Below are 22500 nucleotides of genomic sequence, written 5' to 3' on the forward strand. Positions count from 1 at the left end.
ATCCAGGGGTCGCAGATCTTACTTCTTTGGTAACATTCAAGGTCAGATCTGAATTTTAGCGTCATTTTGTGATTTAAGGTCAACCAGTCAAACATTCGTAATAACATCCATCTGGAATAAAAGAAATAAGTAGGGTAAATATATATATATATATATATATATATATATATATATATATATATATATATATATATATATATCAGTACACATGTATTTATATACATATATAAATATATACATATATCTAACTATACATATACCCTATATAATAAAGAGTAAGTATCTGGCTATACATATAAATAGATATATCTTTTCGGTCACGATCAGTTCTCAATGTCCCTCGGTTGAGGGGGGGGGGGTTGAAAGCATTCGTGCGTGTCCATATCTAAATATCTACCGGTTAGTTTTGACGGATAGCTTACACTAATATGCAGTATATATATATATATATATATATATATATATATATATGTGTGTGTGTGTGTGTGTGTGTGTGTGTGTGTGTGTGTGTGTGTGTGCGTGCGTGCGCGCGCAAAAATTGAGTGTCTGGTTTCTCTATAATTATTCCGTGAACTATTTCGCAAGTATTGTCACTGCTAATAAACATTTATGTTCTAAGTTGTTGCTAGTTATAAGATCAGCATGTGCCGGAAGACGTCAACCTTTACAGATGTTAATTGTGATTAAGAAAATATTTGAGACCCATATAGGAACCACAAGATTTTAAAATTCTCTAGAGTAAAGTCTGCAAAATTATTTTTTAGAAAATGCCAGGATAAATCATTCGCTGGTATTTATAAACTAGAGGAGCACTCAGTAGAGCGCAGACCTCCACCGCGGTAGCTTACTTCTTGACCTTGACCTTTACCTTAACATGTATTAATTGACGTGGATTTTCATACACTCAAATATGTACCAAGTTTTAATTCTCTGTGACAACGATGTACAAACTTATGGCTGATTACGTGAATTGGACATTTTGCTTGAACTTTGACCTTGACCTTCCAAAATTTAATAATTTCCAGCTTTTTACGTAACAGTTAATTCCTGCAAGTTTCATTACTCTACGATTAAAATTGTGGACAGGGAGCTGTTCACAAACAAACACACATACACACAAAGGGACAAAAAAATAACCTCCTTCAAACTTCGTTGGCGAAGGTAATAAATGCGTAACAAATAAAAGAATGAATAGCTACATGAAGGCTACATTTCCTTTGGAGAAAATGTCTGCAACAAAATTTTCTTTGCACCAAAGATTCTTTTTGCAAATTTCAGTGATGATGTACTACCGAAACTAAAACACAGTAGTTTGAACACAAAACTTCGACGATTAGCATTTTCAATATTGAGAATATCCTCCGACACATTCTAAATAACCTAAGCCAATATTACATAGATGGTTGAATATATGCAATAGTAAAGTATCAAAATCCTAGAAATACAGGGTTAGAATTTGTCCTTTATGAACCGAGGAGAAAATTAGAGGGACACTCAGTAGAGCGCAGAACTCCGCCGCGGCAGCTTATTTCTCGACCTTGTCATTTACCTTAACATGTATTAATTTCGTGAATTCTCATACACTCAAATATGAACCAAGTTTGAAGTCTGTGACAACGATGTCCAAACATTTGGCTGATTAAGTGAATTGGACATTTTGCTTGACCGTGACCTTTGACCTTGACCTTCCAAAATTTCATCGTTTCCAGCTTTATATATATAAGTTATTCCTTGCGTGTTTCATTACTCTACGATTAAAATTGTGGCCAGGAAGCATTTCACAAACACACACAAACAGTGGGTAAACATAACCTTCCAACGAGGAGGTAGTAAATTTGTAATGAACTGTTGATGTGAATCATCCTTCTTGGAAAATGCTATTAGTACAGGAGTGCTGTAAAATCAAATTGTTCTACAGTGATACAAGTTACCCTAAATACTGACAAAGCCTATCGCTGCAGGGACAACCTGAGAAAGTCACTGAACAGTCGATTACGGATCTTTGAAGGTTACAATAAAAAGATCGTGTTTATATTTTCCCACACAATTAAAAATATATTGGAAACATACAGCAACTGATAGTAGTATCCAGTCGTGGAAAATAAGATTCACGCGGTCCCACCCCGCCAAATGGTGAACTCCCCTTAATGCATCTTTAAAGAACTATCCCTGCCTGCCCTAATTTCATATAACAATACCACGTCTATGTACAGAATTGGTATATTTTTCAGCATTTTGACAATATGTAACCTCAGAGGCAACAACATAGGATGAACCACTGTTTCAACGGTATATGAATAAACATTTATTCTCAATTGAGTGACAATCATTGCATATGTGACTACATATTTCTAGTCTCACTAACTAGCTTTCAAAAAGGTGAAGTTTATTTAATGTTTTTCCATGCAATCTGTATTCAATGTAAAGGAAAAGTTCCTGTTCCTATGAATATTTACAAATAGTACGTTGGCCAGGGCACCAGCCATCCGTTGAGATACTACCGCTAGAGTTACGGGGTCCTTTTACTGGTCAGACAGTACTGCATTAAATCCTCTTTGGTTACGATTCACTTTCCCTTTGCCTACACATACACCAAATAGTCTGGCCTATTCTTTACAGATTCTCCTCTGTTCTCATACACCTGACAACACTGAGATTACCAAAGAATTCCTCTTCACCCAAGAGTTAAATTCTGCACTGTAATTGTTCAGGTACAAGAGACTCTTTAGCTATGGTAAGCAGCTCTTCTAGGAGAAGGACAATTCAAAATCAAACCATTGTTCTCTAGTCTTCGGTAGTGCCATAGCCTCTATACCATGGTTTTCCACTGTCTTGGGGAAGAGTTCTCTTGCTTGAGGGTACACTCGAGCACACTATTCCATCTTATTTCTTTTGTTAAGGTTTTTGTAGTTTATGTAGAAAATATTTATCTTAACGTTGTAACTGTTCTTAAAATATGTAATTTTTCTTGTTTCCTTTCATCACAGGGCTATTTACCCTGTTGGGGCCCCTGGGCTTATAGCAACTTGCTTTTCCAACTAGGGTTGTAGCTTAGCAAATAATCATAATAATATGGAACTGTGAATTTTTGTTATACGATATTAAACAGGAGATCGTTCGTTTGTTTAAGAAAAAAAAATAACAAAATACGGAAATTAACCTAAGACTTATCGAGCAGGATGCTATAACCTCAAGGATTCCAACAGGGAAACTAGACCTGTGATTAAAGGAAATAAACAGAATAGTGTGCCTGGGTGTACCTCCAAGCATATGAACATTAACCAAACACAGTGGAAGACCACGGTACACAGGTTATCGCACTACCCACGACTAAAGAATAGAATTTTTTCGGGTTACGAAGTATAGCGAAAAATAATTGTCCTAACGACATGTAAGCAGATCTTAATGTCTTGTTACTTAAGTTCAGTTGTTATGTAGGCAGTGGCCAATGAGAATTTAGTGTTGGTGGGTGAAACGTATTCGATGTTTGAAGAGGTATTTAGTAAGTGGTCACTTTCTAGCGCACGCTAGCCCGAGCAAGTCGAATTTATTATTAGTATTATTATCATTTTTATTTATTAGTAGTACAAGAGTGAGGTCCCACCACTCAAATTTGGCTTACTCTGCATTATTGCCGTGGATACACAGGTTTCCATAGTTTTTTTCAAAACTTGAGCTTTTGTTTTTTATCTATGGTTTTTCCTGGGCGGCAGAGGAGGCTTATATGTTAATTTGAAAGTTTGTTCATTTTGTTTTAAATATGCACTGCTATATCAGTACAGAAGTTTGTATTAGTTATTAGAATATGTGATGTTACATCTATATTGCTTTCTAAAAGTATGATTCATTGGAAAAATAAACCTGGCGTCAACCGGCATGGTGCGCTATAATGCAATTTAATGTTTTATTATGTTTATACCTGTAAAGAATGCGAAGTGAAGTGAGGACAAAACGATTTAACAGCGTCCTCCTAGAAGAGATGCTCATCGTACCTAAAATTTCTTCTACCCTTACCAAGTGGAAAGTAACCACTGAACTATTACAGCGCAGTAGTTACCCCTTGAGTGAAGAATAAGTTTTCAATTGTCTTAGTATTGTTAGGGGTATACAGAAAGAGGAGAATGTGTAAAGAATAGGCCAGACTATTCGGTGTATGTGTAAGCAAATGAAATATTATCTGTAACCAGAGAGGGATCCAATGCAGTACTATCTGCCCAAAGTCCCCAAAAACTCTCTAGTGGTAGTATTTCAAAGGGTGGTTGGTGCCTTGACCAACCTACCACCTGGCTATTGTTTGCTAATAGACGACTCTCTCTCCCTCTCTATACTGAACTCAAATTTGAATAGTTCAAATTTGTATTTTAATCTATATATGGAGAATTTCAACAGCAATATCAGTAATATAAGAATTTTTAAGCAAATCTGCCTTTAGTAGACCGATGCAGTAGACAATTCGCGAGTCCTTAGGCTTACTTCGGGAAAGATGCAAAATTGTGGCATGGTAAATAAGAAATGTCGCTTCAATTTATTCTATATAAAAAAAATGTAAAAAAAAAATCCGAAGTTCATAATAGTGTTGGAAGAGCTATTTACTAAAAGCTTAATATTTTAAGTTTATCAAACTAAGAGACAAAATTTTAATGCTAACCGATTTCCGGTATTTTTTTCCAGCTTTTCACTATATTTATTGAATATCCACAAGTTCTTGTTATTCCTCTGTTATAAGACCTGGTCCCACTGCCTGAAATTTCAATTGTCCTTATTTCCCCACAATTAAACACCAAGTAAGCGTCTTCTCCGGAGGAAGGGAATTAAGACGAATTTCAAACCATTTTTGAAAATTCATTCCACAGTACCTGCAAAGGTGATCAGATGATTAACATTGTCGGGAATTTCGACCCGATCAATCGAAATTCCCGCCATTTGACTCCACCTACGACTACGTCAAATTGGAGGGAGAGGAGAAACTCGCGGGCGAATGAATGTAGTTCCAGACGTGAACGTTTAGAGCCAAAAAGGGAAACCACCTGGTAGGAAGGCGCTGAGACTAATAAAATCAATTGCTGGTAATTTAAGATTAGGAAAAATAAAGTCATTCTGTTGTAACATGATAAAAAAATCCAATCTAGAAATTTAGGTTCATGACAAATTGCGCCAAAAAGGTGACGTCGGAGGTTGCAAGGCTACCTCGTCCTCTTTGATCCAACGTCCCCGACCAAAGTAAGTCCCCTCTAATTGTTATCTCTCCTCTCTACCTTTTCTACCAGGTTGGTTGTAGTAGAAGTTTGAGTGCAAGACGTTTAGTTTTTATATCGCAGTTTAGTGTAGAGATCCTTGTGATTGGGGATCTGAATCCTGAGTTAAATAAGAATAGGGATATTTGTTGTGTGATTCGTTGTGTATTGAATTCGAATTGGCACTATTTTCAGTTTGTTAATGAGTCCGGTGTGGACTTTGTGCTTGAAGAGCACATGCTACATTACCTAGGGTCAGTCTTGTTTTTCAGTGAGTCTTGTGAATGCTTAGGAATGTTGTTTGTCTTTATCAGAGTTTATTTTTGTAATAAAATTGTAAATTTTATCGCCGTATTTTAGTTAACTCCTGGAAAGTTTTGGGAATCTTGCCTCTTCAAGGCCTTGCGATCCGCCCAGTACATCGGGCAGATTTAATAAACTGGTGAAAATCACAACATTTGGTCCTTCGAACCGGATCGCAAGCGCTTCCCAGAGCCGGACAGGACTAATTTAAAATATGAGCTTTTGAGAGGGAGAGAAGTAACAATTAAGGTCCTCTACGTCCCGATGTGCGATCGCCCACGTGGGTCAGTTCTTTGAGTCCCTTCTTAACGTTAAATTATCCTTTTTTCCTTGCCTTGTCCAACCCCCCCAAACGTAAAGTAAAGTAATTAAGATGGCTGTGTCCACGATCGTGCATATCGAGGCGTCGATGGGCCTACTGGAGGATTTGCTAAGCGAAACGCAAAGGGCGCTGATAGAGACTTACTCCGAGTCCGTTTACCAGAATTTGGTAACGGAGTTGCAGGCAGAGGTCCGACAGCTTAAAGAGCTATACAAGAGCCAGCGCGTTAAGCTAGAAACTAGTTTCGAAGCCCGAATTAGGCATATGTTAGGTGAAGCGACACGCGCTTCCACTCTATTGTACAATAGAATAGATAAAGTGAAAGGCCCTTCAACGGGGAATGTTGCCCTCCCCAGGTTGAAGCCGCTACCTCTCCCCACGTTTGAAGGGGAAGTGCAAGAGTACGCATCGTACCGTGAACTATTCACGATCCACGTGGATCGAAGAGCTGATTTAGACGAAGTGTCTAAATTCACGTATTTATTGGGGACGTTGGGCAAAGAGCCGCTCCGGATTATCAAATCTCTGAGTGTAACCGCCGCGAACTATAGTGTAGCATTAGATTTATTAGATAAGCAGTATGGCAACGTGCACCAAACACTCGTGATTCTGCACCGCAAGTTAGCAAACATCTTTGTGCCGTCACTAAACCCAGTAGAATTAAAAAGGTTCCGTTTTGAGTTGACCATCATTATTGAGCAAATCAAAAGACTTAGTACCAATGACTTAGGCCAGGGCATGGTCATGAGCCTCATTAATCAAAAATTGTCAGAGGGAAAACTATACCGCAAGGTGGTAGAGCATTTGAGGAAATGCGACTATACGTTGGACGAGTTTTTTGAGGCAATAGATTTCATAGTAAGAATGTTAGAAGACGATGCATTGCAGAGAGGCGACAGTCTTGAGAGTGACAAAAGACCAGACAGTAGTGTAAGACCGAAAACCCATCCCATCCACCATAATTCCTGCCCATTTTGTAGCGAACGGCATCCGCCTCACGGATGTCGCCAAGTGACAGACGTAGCTGCTAGACGTCGCATTTTACTAAAAAGGGGTCTTTGTTTCAATTGCACGAAATCAGGCCATCGTAGCGATAAATGTCCCGTATCAAATTCCTGTAGAAACTGTAATGCTAAGCACCACACTGCGATTTGCGACGCGGGTAGACCGCAATCAATCCCTAGTCATAGTAATAGTCAATCAACAACGTCCCGCCCCGTAGTAAATGCGACGCCTGCACAGAACCAAAATGCCCCCCGTCCGTCTAAGGTTAAAGTAGAATCTAAGCCGTGCACGAGCGTAAAGATCGCGCAGAGGTCTGATGTGGACCTCCCATGCACTATCTTGCCAACAGCCATGGCAGGTATTCAACAAAGGCAAGGTAGTAAGCGAGTCCGCCTATTTCTCGACTCAGGAAGCCAGAGGAGCTTCATCTCTGCAAAAATCGCCCGTCAATTAGGCCTACCGGTGGTAGGAAGAGTATCCTTGAATATAGCTCCGTTTGGTTCCGAGGAAATAAGCGGACAATACGATGTAGTAAGTTGCAGGGTTGAAATGGGGAAAAGAATCGTGCGTATGAAGTTGGTAGCACACGAACACGTGGACGTCCCGATACATAACGTGGGTTATGTAAAGGTCAGACAGCACCTGTTGACAAAGGGAGTCACGTTAGCCGATCCAGCAAACCAATCAGATACCATGAAGAACGTTCACATTTTAGTTGGGGCTGATTATTTTAGCTATTTTGTCATAGGTGTAGAAAAAGTAGATGGGATAAATCTTTTCTTAACGCATAATGGTATGTCCCCGTACGGGAAGGTGCCACAGTGGCTGTTCCAAGGGGAAAAGGTCGAACAAGTTAGAACGTTGAGAGTGTGCAGAATCACGGACGAGCCATATCTGTATGATGTAGATGAGTGGTGGCGATTAGACCGTGTTGGTATCGCCCCATCTGAGCAATACACTGTTCGCGAGGCCGAGGCCGTGCGAAAGGTATCGCAAAGCGTTGTAAGAAAACCTGAGGGATATCAGGTTAGCCTACCATTCGGATCGGATGCTAGGCCAGAAACAAATTATCGTAACGCTATGGCGCAGTTGGAGTCGTTGCAGACAAAATTCAGAAAGGATAGGGAATATCTTGAACAATATCAGGGAGTGATAGATAAGTATCTCGAAGCAGGTTTTATATCAGAAGTGAAAAATCCCGTAGTGGAAGGTTATTACATGCCACACTTTGGTGTTAAGAAAGACAGCCGTACCACCCCCCTTAGAATCGTGTTCAATGCCTCTGCCAAGTCACAAGGTTGCAAGTCCTTGAATGAATGTCTTTTACCTGGGCCCAATTTGGTAGAAGTAGCATATAGTTTAATTATAAGGTTTAGGTTGAATCGATATGCCATGTTAGCCGACATAAGTAAAGCATTCCATCGTGTTTTGTTAGATCCTCGTGATGCCAAATACACACGATTTCTGTGGCGCAAGGCAGCTGGTCGAGCGCTTACCTTCGCCTTTAGAGTCGTGGTGTTCGGCATCACAGCTAGTCCATTTCTGCTACAGCAAATATTAAACTGTCATTTTAAAGAGGAAGGGCGCCCAGATTTAGTAAAATCTTTTTATGTTGATAATTATCTGGCCACGTTTGAAGATATAGAACATATGAGGCAAGAGCATGAGTCTGTTCATAACATCTTAAAAAGGGCGGGTATGCCCTTAGAAGGGTGGGCCAGTAATCACTTGGCCTTCGATAGCGAGAAACAGTGGAGTGAGCCTGTGAGTGTGAACGTGCTCGGGCTGCGATGGGCCCGGGACGTGGACAGATTGTGTGTGAAAGAAAGCAAAGGGATCTGTGAGTTGGGGGAAGGATGGGTGCCCACGAAGCGTAGGGTACTTTCCCTATTAGTCTCCATATATGATCCGATAGGGTTGATAAGCCCATTATTTGTAAGGGGAAAGCTTTTCCTTCAACAACTATGGGAGGATAATGTAGGTTGGGATGATGTTTTAGGAAAAGAGAGGGCTAAAGAGGCAAGTGAATTGTTGAATGATTTGAAAGCGGTGAGCGACATCACCTTTCAAAGATCAATAGAAAAAAGAGGCTTACAACTTCATGTGTTCACTGATGCCAGCAGTAAGGCATATGGAGCAGTAGCATATACTAGGGACGAATGCCATCGGGTAAGTCTGGTAACGAGTAAAACCCGGATCACTCCGAAAGGGATGAGCAAGCTGACGATCCCTAAGCTAGAGTTGCTGGCCTTATTGTTAGGCAGCAAACTAGCAAGAACGCTCAAGGATCTGATCGAGCCACGGGAAATAGTAATGTGGACCGACAGTAAGGTAACGTTGGCGTGGGTAGCATCGCCCGATGCTAGGTCTAATAAAAATGTGTTTGTTTCTAACAGAGTGGCGGAAATTAATTTTATTCAGCAGGTTTGTAGTTTCAGTCTGAATTATGTCCCTAGTCAGCAGAACCCTGCCGATATCCTATCCCGAGGCGCAACGGCTCAACAATTGCAAGCTAACCCCCTGTGGAGGAACGGTCCAGAATTCCTCAGGACCACGGGAAGGCCTGTTCCTTGCGAGGAGGAAGATTTACTACATCAAACTCACGTAGTAGCGGCGGTGCAGGAGTTGAGGGAGGAGATGTGTCCTACCCCCCCAGGCGAGATTTGGGACGTCCTGAAGAGGGAAGTAGGGTTCCAATTCTTGTTACGAGTAGCCAGACTAGTTTTAAAGTTTGCTAAGATAGAACGGCATCCGTTCAGTATTGTTGTAAAATTAGAGCAAAAACATTATTTGCCTACTGTTTATGCCTACTTAGAGGGCGGAGTCAGACCCCCTCGTGAAGTTGCTAATTTTGCTAGACAATTGAATTTAGTTTTGGTAGATAATCTCATCTGCACCAGGGGACGAGTGTCCCATGTAGGAGAAACTGATCATTTAATTCTCTTGCCAGCCAAAGGGCATTTGGTGAGGATGTATCTAAATTATTTACATCAATTACATTTGCATTGTGGGGTGAATACTCTAATAGGTATCTTTCGACAGAAATGTTGGGTGGCGGGTCTACGTTCCATTGCGAAGCGAACCGTGCGGCAATGCCCTGAATGCAAGCTGGCCTTCCAGCCTCTAACGAGACAGCCACCACCACCCCCCCTGCCAAAGGAAAGGATCACCCTCACAAAACCGTTCACGGCGGTCGGAGTGGACCACACAGCAGCAATACACACGGAAACACGGCCAGGGTATATACTTATCGTAACTTGCATGGCCAGCAGAGCCGTGTACCTTGACTTCTGTCCCTCTTTGGAAGCAGAAGAATTCGTGTTGGCACTTAGACGGTTTAGCGCCACCCACGGTGCCCCACAGCTCATCATGTCCGATAACCATCAAACCTTCAAGGCTGCCAGCCACCTCCTGCAGGGACTTTATGAAGAGGATGAAGTCCAGCAGTTCCTGAGGAAAACTGGCATAAAGTGGCGGTTTCAGACGCCCCGTGCACCTTGGAAGGGTGGGTTCTTCGAGCGTTTGATAGGAGTAACGAAACGGACCCTCCAGATAGCCCTCGGAAAGAAGTACCTGCCGGACGCCCACGTGCTAACCCTCGTGAAAGAAGCAGAAGCAGTGGTGAATAATCGACCGCTCATGTACAGCGGTGACGAGCGCGAGGATGAAGTCCTCACCCCCTCCCATTTGATAAGAGGACACCAAGTCCACCTCATGGCCCCGATCTTACCGGACGACCATCTCAACGCAACCTTCACCTCTCGGAAGCTACGTAATCGTTACGTAAGATTGACAGATTCGCTCAAAGCCTTTAGGGAACGCTGGAGAAAGGAATACTTGAGTGCCTTGAGGGCCCGGCACGACAGTCGGCCCGGGGAACCCTCCAAGCTGCACCCCGGAGACATCGTGCTAGTTAAGCAGGACAATAAGAAGAGAGCGACATGGCCTCTGGGACGTGTCGTGGAGACGTATCCTGACGACAACGGAGTCGTACGCTCGGCGAAAGTGTTGTTTGAGGGTGTCGAATCGCTGCGAGCTGTCAGCCACCTGGTTCCCCTAGAAATAGCCCCCTCTGAGGATGACCATGAAGGAGACGACGGCGATGACGGAGAAGAGGGCGCTTACAGTTCGACAGCCGGAATGCCAGGGATAGCGGAGACGTCTGGGAACGACCAGGGTATGGCAACAGCTACGACAACTCAACAACCAGCCACAGGAACGGACGACAACGACGAGGAAGGTGAGAACTATGCAGTTAGTGAAAGAAGTGAAAATGAAAATGAAACTGAATCAGAGCAGACGAACGCACAAAGACGTTCTGCACGCCCATTGAGAAGGGCTGCCGTGAAACAGCGAGAACTAATGGACTGTCTGCTGAAAGGTGACGATATATAAAAAGTAGCCGTAAACTGTAAGTGAAAAGGGGGCGTGTCCTATCTGGAAGGTAGGGAGGGTGGAGTTTGTGAGGTGTGCGTGAATCTGCGGAGGTTGGAAGTGCTTAGGGGTGGAGAACGGGGACGGGATGGTCTCTCATGCGTACAGACCGAGCGTTGCACAGAACCAGCCCCTCCCTCTTGTACTCCATTAAGTAACAGCCTGCATGTAGCAGCGCTATAGAAGTCTCGATTATTGTGAGTTGAGACAGACTGAATTTGAATTGTCATGTATGTATTTCTGCCATTTCTTGAATTGTTTTAGGCCCATTGCCTAATTGTCTTTGCACTTGAATTATTATGATTGCATTTCTGCCATTTCTTGAATTGTCTTAGGCCCATTGCCTAATTGTCTTTGCACTTGAATTATTATGATTGCATTTCTGCCATTTCTTGAATTGTCTTAGGCCCATTGCCTAATTGTCTTTGCACTTGAATTATTGTTTGCATTTCTGCCATTTCTTGAATAGTCTTAGGCCCATTGCCTAATTGTCTTTGCACTTGAATTATTGTTTGCATTTCTGCCATTTCTTGAATAGTCTTAGGCCCATTGCCTAATTGCTTGCCAATTGAATTCTGTAAAATGTGTACATTATCACTTATTTCTACTGTTCCTTATGTGTATTACACGAGTGCTTTAGAATTGCTAGGCCCATTGCCTATTTTGATCTGTTATATGACTGTATATTATTGATTGTGTTTATTACCCCGGGGTAACATTGCTGTTGTATATTGTGCGTACTCTGTTCGAGTCGTTGCGGAGCGCTACGCAGCGAGCCTAACAGAGTCTCGGAGTAAGCCACTCCCCTCACCCCGAGTCTAGCTCCATCCAATTGACCGACGTTTCATCGCTCCTTATTTTGGGGCGTGGAGGATGTCGGGAATTTCGACCCGATCAATCGAAATTCCCGCCATTTGACTCCACCTACGACTACGTCAAATTGGAGGGAGAGGAGAAACTCGCGGGCGAATGAATGTAGTTCCAGACGTGAACGTTTAGAGCCAAAAAGGGAAACCACCTGGTAGGAAGGCGCTGAGACTAATAAAATCAATTGCTGGTAATTTAAGATTAGGAAAAATAAAGTCATTCTGTTGTAACATGATAAAAAAATCCAATCTAGAAATTTAGGTTCATGACAAATTGCGCCAAAAAGGTGACGTCGGAGGTTGCAAGGCTACCTCGTCCTCTTTGATCCAACGTCCCCGACCAAAGTAAGTCCCCTCTAATTGTTATCTCTCCTCTCTACCTTTTCTACCAGGTTGGTTGTAGTAGAAGTTTGAGTGCAAGACGTTTAGTTTTTATATCGCAGTTTAGTGTAGAGATCCTTGTGATTGGGGATCTGAATCCTGAGTTAAATAAGAATAGGGATATTTGTTGTGTGATTCGTTGTGTATTGAATTCGAATTGGCACTATTTTCAGTTTGTTAATGAGTCCGGTGTGGACTTTGTGCTTGAAGAGCACATGCTACATTACCTAGGGTCAGTCTTGTTTTTCAGTGAGTCTTGTGAATGCTTAGGAATGTTGTTTGTCTTTATCAGAGTTTATTTTTGTAATAAAATTGTAAATTTTATCGCCGTATTTTAGTTAACTCCTGGAAAGTTTTGGGAATCTTGCCTCTTCAAGGCCTTGCGATCCGCCCAGTACATCGGGCAGATTTAATAAACTGGTGAAAATCACAACAAACATCTCCTATAAGTAAAGCAGATACAAAACAGTTGCCGGTATGAGAGAGAGAGAGAGAGAGAGAGAGAGAGAGAGAGAGAGAGAGAGAGAGAGAGAGAGAGAGAGAGAGAGTTTATTATAACGGCTATTAAGAGATACAGCTGATGGAAAACTTGTCCTATTCAGTTTTGCAATTTATTGATTATATAATATATTTATGGTGTTTTCGTACAAGTGAGTACTTAATTGCTATTAGTTTATCTCCAGTACATATCACTAGCTGTATTAGACTATGCAGCTGATAGGGTGGTACTCAATAAGTGAATTTCCAAACTCCAGTTAGCATCTATGTCTCTCTTAGTATAAAACATATTTCACACACTGGTGCTTTGTTAATACAGCATAAAGCCAATGGAAACTGTGAAAACAACATTGCACAAATATCAACCAACACATGCATACACCCACGTCTACATAGTAGGCCTACATTTGTAACACATTAGTCCTAGCAGATATTTCATAAAAGTTACTTACGCAAAATTTTCACTTTTTAATCTTTTATGAAAGTCTTCACTTTCTGACGAAATGCAATGCAAAACATGGATTAAAAGTTTCAATTAGAACAATCCAGGAGTTTATCACACTAACAAAAACCATAGGCAATTAAGGAGCATACTATTCTATCTTATTTCTCTTCCTCTTGTTTTGTTAATTTTTACATAGTTTATATAGGAAATGTTTATTTTATTGTTGTTACTGTTCTTAAAATATTCTATTTTTCCTTGTTTCCTTTCTTCACTGGGCTATTTTTCCTATCGGAGCTCCTGAGCTTATAGCATCCTGCTTTTCCAACTAGGGTTGTAGCTTAGCAAGAAATAATAATAATAATAATAATAATAATAATAATAATAATAATAAGTTGAGCAACGTATTATATAGTTTAGTTTTGTAGATATCAGGAAGTCGTTCTACAGTGATTTATACGAGGACATTATTCGAGTTTCCTCATGCAAACTCTATTCCATGCTGGTGAATTTATAGTTTCAATCAAAACATTTTATTGTAAGGTTTCCCAGTGTTTATAGCGTGTTTCGAACAATTTTGACGTTGTTTGACGAAAATACGAAAAATTGGATAGAGGTCACCTGGACCACGGTTATACAACGGCGTTTGGACAGGAAACCGGTAAGCCAGGGATGGCTAAACTTGTTACCATGCACCAATTTTTTTTCACTTCTAATTCAGATGCGCCACACAAAATTTAGCCCTTTCTATCGTTTCAGTATGGTGATTTGGACATATTTGGCGGTTACACATATAATCATTTGATATATATATACACACACACACTCATATATATATATATATATATATATATATATATATATATATATATATATATATATATATATATATATATATATATATATATATTTGATTGTGTGTGTGTGGATATACCATGAATACAAAGTAAACTGTATTTGCTTTATCGACACTTTGAATTTGCACTGATAATATTCATTAGTTATTCCTGGACGTACTAATAAAAACATATGAACATAATTAGCAATTTCCAAGAAAAGTAATTTCACATACAGGAAAAATAAACATAACTAGGTTTAATGAGACTTGACTTTGCTTGCACTAAAGCTGTAACATTAGGAGTTAAATTAGTAAATGAGAGCAACAGACAGCAGACAGTTCTTCAGATTATTTCTCAGGTATAGTGAGCCACTTGTAATCGTGCAAAGCACCACTGTTGGCGCATGCGCTATTGGTTGGCCACCCCTGAAGCCGTACCGAAATAAAATGAGGTGCAGCCTAACCTAACTCAGGGTGCACTATCACTTCGAAAACCTTGAATAAACCATTTGAGCTTGGGCCTGTTAGACTTATAATAAAATTAAATATCTAGATTCTAAATCTGAAATAATAAATCCACTTAAATTCTGAAAACTAATGATTGCCATATTGCATATTCTCCAATTCATGTGGCAAGAGTAAGTTTCCCATCTACTCGATCAACTCGACCTTCCAAGACACAATCCCAAACAACCATATTACTTTTTCTTGGTAACAGCGAATTTACAAAATATTTTTATATGAATTTTGCTTTCAGAATAACAAGAAATCTTAGTATCTAATTAAGAAAACAGCCTATTATTAGTTTCACATTTCTGCTAATAACAAATACATGTAACATGTTTTAACAAAATGCTATCGTACATTTATATGTTCAAGTTAAATATTTGCGTAATAAACTCTTGGTTATAACTCAGTGTTTTATGTTTAGCCATACGATGCATTGATATGAGCATGAACCAAACGCTCTTAGACTTAGACCTAGGCCTAAGTCTCTCATAATAAATAGCTATGCTAAAGCCTTCAGCGAAACGGTTGCGGGATTTGTTTCATCATACTGACGTATATTTATTGATAAATAAAAAAAGATGAGATTATATTTTTGTTTTCTTTAAGATCCAAAGTGGATTAAAGATTGTTGAAAAAGGTTCATTGTTGCTCAGTACCTACACAAGTTTAGATACACTTTACGTGGTCAAAACGAAAAGAAACATTATATTACCCATTTTCTTAATCACAGGCATGTGAATCCAATAGAAGCTTTTCCAGACGCTTGTCGTAAACACAACCAAAGTACTCATAGAAATATCATGGGATGAAAGGTCACTCAGGCAGAGGAATCCAAAACAGAGTTAAACACTTAGACGAGACCGCGAGACTGACAGCCTCACTGAGTTAGTGACTGTGAGAGCCTGAGACTCCGTGACGTCATAACAGACCGAGAGCAGCAGCGCCATCTATTGGCAATGAGGCGAAATTTTTCAAGTCGACAAGCAAGGTAGGAGAAATCCAACGGGGACATGGTGCAGGGGGTTTGCTTATAGCACCACGACTTTTTTGGCCGAAAATTTACGTTTATATATTTTACTTTAGAAATGATTAGATGATAAATTGCATAGATTAAATAACTCATTCTCCATAACAAATATAATTCAAACGCTATTACTCTAGTAGAAGGGTTTAGTTAAAAGCGTTTCCTTGTTAGAAAAAGGAATTATTCTGCTTAGGTGTATATACATCATATAAACACATACTGTACACACGCACACATATCTCCTTGTAATAATAAAAATAGATATCTAGATTATAAATCTGAAATAATAAATCCACTTAAATTCTGAAAAATAATGATGTATATATATATATATATATATATATATATATATATATATATATATATATATATATATATATATATATATATATATATTTATATATATATATATATATATATATATATATATATATGTTACTTTCCTTTCTATGGGATGTTAATGGTGCATATGTTTGAATGATCTTCACTTTATACTTTTTATTTATTTTGATAATCAATCCTGCAATGCTATCACTGATACTAGAAAGTTCTTCTATGTTACTTTCAGGATTTTTTTTTATAAGAAACCCCACTACCGTTTCTTTGTTCCTTTCGTGTCCCCTGAAGCAAAATTTCACTCAATTCTTATATATCCAAATTTCTTCATTTCAGCTCTCCTTCTAACAGAGCAAGATCTTCCCTAGACAGGGTCCTAACATTGTATGTTGCGAGCTTCAGATTCCAATGCAGCATTGCCAAGTCTATGGAGTATCAGTTTGTCAAGTTTTCATCTTCAAACCTTATCACAATAATTTAAACCCTAAGACAAATAGAATAAATGTCAATTAAATTATTAGATGATTATATTTTCTAAACAAGAAAATAGATTAAATTAAATATATAAAAGATTTTAGAAATTTAAAGATGAAATTAGAACCGAAGAGCAGATATATATATATATATATATATATATATGTGTGTGTGTGTGTGTGTGTGTGTATATATATACTGTATAAATACATATATATATATATATATATATATATATATATATATATATATATATATATATATATATATATATTTATATATTTATATATATGTGTGTGTGTATACTGTATAAATACATATATATATATATATATATATATATATATATATATATATTTATATATATATGTGTGTGTATACTGTATAAATATATATATATATATATATATATATATATATATATATATATATATATAGTAAATAGAAGTATATCAGGCTTTGAAAATTTATAGCCTTGGCTCTATTGATATCGCGAATGAGTTTATAGTAAAGAGTCAACATCGTCAGTATGTTTGGGTAAATTCCTCAAGCGGCCTACCGATCTTTAAATATATTAATTTTGCACAAATTTTAATTGGTCACATAAAAAAACGTCCAAAAAATATCATTTTGATGTTACTGCATTCTGCTTACAGAGGCCAGGAAATTGCATCTAAAGGCGCTTTCTCGTGATATTTTCCTGGAGGAGGCCCGCAGCCAGTCCTATTTCAACTTCAGTACCCCTACAAGGAAAAACGGTCCTATGTCTTTGTCCCACCGTGACTTCCCCCATATTGCGCGTATCGTTTGTACCCTCATGAAGTATGGTTAGTTATGATTTTCATTCTTCTTTTCAGAATGTCAACCTGTAATGTGCTCGTAATTCTTTACACAGTATAACGAATAGCAATTAATAATTTCAATAAAAACTCAAATAACTTAGTCCCCTCGATCTCCTACCAAAGACAGTAAAGGGGATACCAGAAAGTTTCTCTAAAAAAAATCCCCGTGGGCTTCTGTTCTCAGATTTTCGCCTTCTATTGACAACTCGTCTAACTAAGAATCGTTGAAACCTATATCACGGACGAATCAAATTTAAGCCTTGACAGTAGCACACTACTGTACTACTTTTCTACAAAACATGCATTCTTTAAACATTCTATGCAATATATATTTACAATTATTCAGCAGTAGTGACAAACGAATTTCATAGCAAGAACTTTTTTTTCTAGAGTCCAGAAGTAAATAAAAAGACCGAACTGATCAGGGTAAATGCTCGCGGAAATTCCAACGACTCTCCTGTCTTCCCTTTTCTGTCTTTGGTGTCATACTAATTAATAGTGTATTTTTTTCTTTGGCCTTCACAATGCTCCAAATAGGAATTTGTAATATTCAGATTTTGAATGCAAACGCTAAATCAAAGCATAGTGCAAATTTCTCAAATGACTAGGAAATTGCAAACAATGTAAAAATGTAAGGAAACCATATTTGTGCATCAACATATCTTGTACTACATAGTCTAATCAAGATTTCAATTTTACCATTTTTTCACGAAATCAGAGTTCGTTGTTAAATAAAGAATTGCAACAAATCGTATATTATTTTCAGTTTAAAACGTAAATCTAAAGTGTTTCTTATTATAAAACTAAAAACACTTCGAGCTTAGAAACGTGTTTTTAAAATATCTCTTAACGCAAGGAAATCATTATTAGCGTACCACAGCACAAAGCTAAATAATCTCTTTGGCAGAGCTAGAAATGTAGACGTATTAGCGCTCTCTCTCTCTCTCTCTCTCTCTCTCTCTCTCTCTCTCTCTCTCTCTCTCTCTCTCTCTCTCTCTCTCTCTCTCCCAGTTGTTCTCGTCTACTTTTGTAAATAAAACTACATCCTAACGGGATATTGCCCATTGTGTGCATCTGGAAGGGGAAAGGGTAAGATGCGAGCTTTGTGCTGGTTACTACCAAAAGAAGTGTGTCTATTTAGATAGGCTACTAACCTCTGTGATCCACATAGAGAAATTTCTACGAGTTTGTTCTGAGTGTGTAAAAGAAGCTAAAGTTGATATGTAAAAACCGGAAGATAAGGAGATGAAAATTTCAAAAATGGAGGAAGAGCTACAGGAGAAACGATACAATAGGAGAACATGAAGCAAGAATTGCTGAACTGGAGAGCAATATTGGAAGTGTCACTGCTAACTCAGCGGATTATACCTAGGCTACTGACCCAATAACAAATTATCTTAGTGAGAGTGTTGATAATCTTTCGAAGAGAGTGATCAATTGAGTTAACAATTCAGACAATGACGCCCACAAAATAATTATGAGAAAATTACATGCCGAAAAGGTTAGGAAAAAACCTCCTTGGTAATCAGATCAAAACAAACTTGAATTAAAATCACCGACAGGAAAAGGAAGTTAAAAAAAAAAGAACTTAAAGATATACCAACGAAGTCTACTTTGAATGAAAATGTTGTAAATTCTGCTGATGACAAGATAAGAGACGAAGCGATAAATAAGATTCAAAACGTGGTTGCTGATACCGAAACAAGGAAAATTGGTTAGCTATAACAAAAAATAATGATATGTAATGTAATCAGTGATGAAGACTCTTTACATTCAAATAAGAAATAAATGTCCTGTCGTCTCCGGTGCCCCAGTGTAACCCCCAATATCTATAGATTCCAGAATTTCAGTTGTAGAAAACGTGCATATTTGGTTGTTATGAAGTAGGGTGAGGGGTTGGGGGATCTTGTAATAGCTGTAAGGGAGTGTGATGGTGGGGGAAGCAGGGGAAATTGTGTATGAACGTTAAATCAGTATAATTTCGTACGTTCGTAAATATATCATTATAATGAAATTAATTTATAATTATGTGGCATAGTTGTTGTGTTATTTGCTATACCATACTTGCAAACAACTTGTTGACCAAAATAATCGAATTTTGAATTAGTTTGGCAATGTATTTTGTCCCGACTGAAAAATATTTCAAAAACACAAGCTAGGGGTTCTCTCTCTCTCTCTCTCTCTCTCTCTCTCTCTCTCTCTCTCTCTCTCTCTCTCTCTCTCTCTCTCTCTCTCTCTCTCTCTCCGAATACAAAATAGAATTGAAAAGATGCAACACAACTCATTGTGGTAATATTTTTACCTATAAAATACCTGGAATGGAATTCTAATCTGAAGATGATAAAAAAGAACTACTGAAATAAGTTTTGAATATATGGAAAAAACTTTACACACAAAAATAAGAAAATAGAAATATCTATTGCAATAGTTACAAACCTCCGAGAATAAAATTTAATGCAAATATCGTTTTTGAGGACTTCAGTATGCTCATTGATATGATTGATATGACAACGAAGAAATTAGTTATTAATCGAGACTTCAATCTTTGGATTGACAACGCATCAGATCGTGATTCCGCAGACTTTAAGAAAACTATTGGAATCATATCAATAGGTTAATCAAATTAATTGTACAACAACTTTGATTTTACTGTACATAAGTTTGACTTAGTTTTAAATGACGGGATTAATAATATTGTATCTGATATCAATGTGGAAGAGAAGCGTACTATTTCTCCAATGCACAAACTTATTACTTTCTTTTACAAAAACAAGCAATGCTCAAGAAAATAAACTTTAGAAATAAATAAAATTTATCTCCTGTATTTACAGATGATGTTATCAATATTCCCTGGGGTCATGGCAGCCAATGTTTGTTAGGCTCTGTATGTGTTGATTGCCTTATAACTGTACACAGTAGGGTGAATAAAAATGAATATTAAAACATGCACCCATTATGATGTAAAAGACTGCAACTATTAAGGACAAATCGACTTGGCTCGATGGAGAGACTTTAGTGAAAAACAGGGGAAAAGAAGGTAAAGAGAGAAGGTGCTTGAAGGGCATACAAAACTTTAAAGTGTTAATTTAGTTATCTATTAAGGAGGAAAAAAAACTGAATACTATAAAAAAAATCCACGAAGCAGCAATAGATAAGAATAAGTTATATCGTCTCCTAAATGGTGCAATTGGAAATATAAATAAAAAAAAAGGTAACCCGAACGAGTCTAGTGACCAAGAACTGGATAATAAATTTCTTGAATTCTTGAAACAAAATAGAAAATACAATTGGATCTTTTACAGATATTCCATATCAAAGCGGTATAAATAGATTTCACTTATAAACTGTGAAGACAGACTTAACAATTTAATTGCCCGATAAGGGACATCATTCCACAATCTGGTCACAGCTAGAATAAAACTTTTAGAATATTGGGTAGCATTGAGCATTATGATGGCGAAGACAAAACTGTTAGAATAATCGCATACCTATTACTACGTAAAGGATGGTACAGTCTGGGAAGATCCGAATGCAAAAGACGGTCACAGTTATGAAAAATCTTATGCAACATGCATATAGAACTAACTGAAACACGGAGCCTGAGATTAGTATCAAGGTATTGAATAAGAAATTTAATAGACTGCAAGTTTTTGTTCAAAATCTTGATGTGAGATTCAGCGGCTGAAGACCAGACAGAAGAACAATACTCAAAACAGGGTAGAATCAATTTTTTTTTTTCTTAGAACAGAATAATAAACGCAGGAGCAAGAGTGATCATAGGCGTTCCACCCGAAAAAGCATTCTCCCTATATTTATTGAATTAATAAAGCTAGAATAGATTTTAAGATATGCGTAATTATCAGAGCCGGACGTCCAAAATATCCAAGAGAATTACTGCATATCGTGCAGCCAACGAATCTTGTAGACACGAGAATAGTTGCAGATGGTTTCAATTCATTGGAGCCTAGATGTAACTTGACTGTGCAGTAGGTTTTAAAACTTTTTAAAATGAAGCCTAAAGACTACTGTATATAACGAGCTCCCATTAGACATTCAAAAGACTGAAGATATCAAACCCTTCGCCCTTCAAGAAGAAACTGAAGATTTTCTTATTTTCTAAGTGCTTTGATAATAACGATTTGACAATTAACACGGAATACGCCTTGTAATACTCTAAATACCTAAGAATGCATCGAAAAATAGACCTTGTAGATCCTGCAGGGTTTACAAGTGTGACAGGACTAGGAATGGAATACAGCCCATAATGTGAAGTAAATAAGATTATATTGTTAATACATTTAAATGCAAGAAAATCTTAAGTACTACAAAAAGAAAGGTATTATCACCTTTCATTTTATTCCAATATTTTTTCTTTTTTTATCTATTTTTTTTTTATGTCAAAATTCATGCTTCGGAAGAGCCAAGTTGTAGCAATTTTTCTCTGGGACGAAAAATATGGATCACCTGTCTACGACGGTTAATTCTGTTATCGATGATTGCTGTTGAAGCACATTCCCTCTTCTGACAACGTTAGCGATGTAATTATGCCACGGAATTAATTTTAAACAAAGTCATGTATGAGCGCATGAGGCAGAAGGATGGTCTTTTCTGGGCAAGTTTCAAAATCATTTATTTGTTTTGTTTCTGTCCCCTAAAACCTATTATCCGGTCAGGACATAATTTTCCAAAGAATAATTCAACATATTTCTTATGATCAACAAAAAGTATATCTATATATATCTATCTATCTATATATATATATATATATATATATATATATATATATATATATATATATATATATATAGATTATGTGTGTACATACATACGCATATACTGTAATATACTGTATATATAGGTAGTAGGTTAAGCAGGACACCACCCACCCGTTGAGATACTACAGCTAGAGAGTTATGGGGCCTTTTGACTGACCACACAGTGTAACTACCTACTAAGAAGGAAAAAAAGTGAATACTATAAGAGAAAGATCC

At 37.9% G+C, this 22500-nt stretch overlaps 1 protein-coding gene across 1 annotated transcript in view; it reads right to left on the reverse strand.

Moving 5' to 3' along the window:
- Positions 1-15710, reverse strand: part of LOC137657736 (agrin-like) — a 640734-nt gene extending 625024 nt beyond the window's left edge. Inside the window, exons 1-2 of the mRNA XM_068392194.1 lie at positions 15546-15710; positions 1-111 (exon numbers count right to left, since the gene is read on the reverse strand). The exon at positions 1-111 is cut by the window's left edge and continues 38 nt beyond it. The gene's annotated coding sequence lies outside the window, so the exon portion shown is untranslated. The remainder of the gene's footprint in view (positions 112-15545) is intronic.
- Between the last annotated feature and the right edge of the window lie 6790 nt (positions 15711-22500).

The sequence above is a fragment of the Palaemon carinicauda genome, chromosome 18 (genome assembly GCF_036898095.1).
Source record: "Palaemon carinicauda isolate YSFRI2023 chromosome 18, ASM3689809v2, whole genome shotgun sequence".
NCBI classification, from domain to species: Eukaryota; Metazoa; Arthropoda; class Malacostraca; order Decapoda; family Palaemonidae; genus Palaemon; species Palaemon carinicauda.